Consider the following 3,104-nt stretch of genomic DNA (forward strand, 5'->3'; position numbering starts at 1 on the left):
TCCTTCTGGGATTCTCTGCAAGCGGTCTGCTCCCAATTTGTTTAGTTGTACTTACCAACTTTCCTTCTTTTCCACAGTCTATCTAGGTGGGTAGCTCTGGCCTTGGGCACAAAGGAGGTCCTCATCACTCACTCAATGTAACCCAAGGACAAGCCTTGACCTCCCAGCCCAGGGCCTCAAATAACTAGTGACAAGCCCGAAAAAAACAAGCAGGAGGCCGAATAAAGAAATCTCTTGACCCAGAATAAAGAACATCTAATTTCCTCGGCCATTTAGTCTCCTTGGGAATCGGCTGGGGATCAGCAAGGGGCCCAGATGGGCGGGAGAGTCTGAGCCTGTTTTCCATAGATAACTGTGTTCTCTCAATCCATCTGGGGACAAGAGCTATAGGAAGACGTGGCAAGGATCCGGGATAAAAAGAAGGAACGTAGGGTGGGGAAATGGGGGAGCGAGAGGGGCCTGATGGGTGCAGGTGTGGCCGATGCTCCTTTTGCAAGCCAAATAGAACTTTTCCAGCCTAATGATTTTGGAAAGCTATTTACAAAGTTGGGTTAATCCATCCCAGCTGTGCAGCCTCCAGGCTTGTTTTGTCATATTGCTCTAAAAGCCCATGTTTATACTCACCCCACCCTCCTATGCTGTTACTCAAGGAGCGAGAAGAGGAAATGAGGGGACAAGGCTGAAAGACAGAAGTTAAGTCTTGCCCATCACTTCAGCTGGGGATTTCTCAAAGAATCTACAGGAGAGATTAGCAGAGAAATCACAAAGGACAGAACCCTGAGAGCCTCGAGGTGCACCATGAAGCTCCCTTGGCTTCCTGTGCATTCTGGCTTCTTCTCAGAACCAGTTCAGGGGTCTTTTGTCATCAGCCCCCGGGAGCTCTCAGCTTCCTCCAGTCTCTGAGCTCATGGCCAGTTACAGACTTCCAACTAGAGCCATTGTACCTCCTGAGGTTTTCTGGTATCTAAACCGGGAGTGAGCATCTGAGTTCAGAAACCCTTTCTTTCTTTGGCTGTGGCCCCCATGTCTTGGTGTTCAGTGGTAGCAATGAAGCATCCCAGGTACCATTATCCCCATTTTAAAGAGGAGGAAAATGAGATCAAGAGGTCATTACTTGCCCCCATGGTCACACTAAGTCAGGATATGAACTCAGATGTTCCTACTTCTCAAGTCCAACATTCTATCCACTGTTTCACCTCGCTGCCACTCCTCCTCTCCAAAGTTACCACTACATCTTAGTTGCAAATCTATGTCATCCTTCCCTAACTGATTTGGACACTTTGCTCCAATATGTTCTTTCCTCTCTAGATTTTAGTGACATTGATCTCTTCTAGGACTCCTAGGATCTTTATTGGATCATTTCTCAGTCTCCTCTGCCAGATCATCTGTAATATACCTCATCACTAGAGATGGTTCCCAAGATTTCATCCTGAATCCTCTTCTTGGTTCCATCAGCAGATGATTCCCAATTCTGGTCTCTTGAGCATCAGACCCACATCATCAACTACCTATTAAATATCCCAACCTGGATATCTCAACTTCAATATGTTTGAAATAGAACTAATTATGTTTCCCATAAAGTCTTCCTAACTACCTTTTCTCTGATCAGGGTGCCATCATTCTTCCAGTTGAGTCCTTGAAGCAAACCTTAACTTATCCTTCCTCCTTGGAGTAAACCCCAATTTCTCCTTCTTTCTTGGAGTAAATCCCAATTCCTTCTTCCTTCTTGGAATAACTCTCAACTCCTTCTTTACCCTTGGAGTAAACCCCAACTCCTTCTTCTCCTTAAAATAACCCTCAACATCTCCTTCTTTCTTGGAGTAAACTCCAACTACTCCTTTCTCCTTGGAGTAACCCTCAACTTCTTGTTCCTACTTGAAGTAACCCTCAAATTCTCCTTCCTTCTTGGAATAAACCTCAAATCCTGCTTCTTCCTTGAAGTAAACCCCAACTCCTCCTTTACTCTTGGAGTAAATCCCAACTCTTCCTTCTTCCTTGGAGTAAATCCAACTCCTCCTTTCCCCTTGGAATAAATTCCAACTCTTCCTTCTTCCTTAAATACCAACTTCTTCTTTCCCCTTGGAGTAAATCCCAACTCTTCTTTCTTCCTTTGAGTAAATCCCAACTCCTCCTTTACCCCTGGAGTAAATCCCACCTCTTCCTTCTTCCTTGGAGTAAAACCCTAACTCCTCCTTTACCCCCAGAGTAAATCCCAACTCTTCCTTCTTCCTTGGAGTAAATCCCAACTCCTCCTTTACCCCCGGAGTAAATCCCAACTTTTCTCTTTTCCCCTAAGCCCTACAGATCCACTCAGTTACCAAATCTGATTGATTTTGCCTCTACCTCTTCAACAACAATCTCCTTCTCTCAATGTACAGAGCCCCCACCCTAATTCAGGAACTTATTGCATCTCATCTGGATTATTGCCACATACCCTCTGAATGGAGCTTGCTGCTTCAAGTCCTTCAAGTCTCTTCTCTTTTTAGTCTGTTTCCCACAAAACTATCATAGATCCATAATCCAAACTTAGGTTTATGGTTAGTATGGACTAACCATAGTCCAGGATGGCTCTATTGCCTTGTGTGTATGTGAATGAGATAATTTTTGTATAGTACAGTCACGTTGTAGATGTGTCCTCTCTCTCCTGATAGATTGATTTTAAGCTCCATGCAAATAGGGACAGTGTTTTAATTTTCCATCTCCCTTTGTAGCATAGAGCTTTACTTGTAACATTTCATTCAGTCAACAGAGCATGGTTTATATTTCAACCATGTTTAACATTTATTGGAGGGCACATGGGTATCAGGGGAAAATTGGAACACAGGATTTTGCAAGGGCTAATGTGGAAGAATTGTCTACTGTTTTGAAAAATAAAAAGCTTTAATAAAAAAAAAACAGAGCATGTTTAACAATATTGTGCTAAGCCCTGGAGATACAAAGAAAGGGAAAAATACAACTAGTTCCTGCTCTTAAGGCACTCACAATCTAATGGGGAATCTGGACAACATAAAACCAATTCTGCTTTAGCAAGATCAATGCAAGATAATTTGGAGATAATCAACAGAGGGAAGATACTAGAATTAAGGGAAGTTGGGATGGACTTC

This window comes from Sarcophilus harrisii, chromosome 5 (genome assembly GCF_902635505.1).
Source record: "Sarcophilus harrisii chromosome 5, mSarHar1.11, whole genome shotgun sequence".
NCBI lineage: Eukaryota > Metazoa > Chordata > Mammalia > Dasyuromorphia > Dasyuridae > Sarcophilus > Sarcophilus harrisii.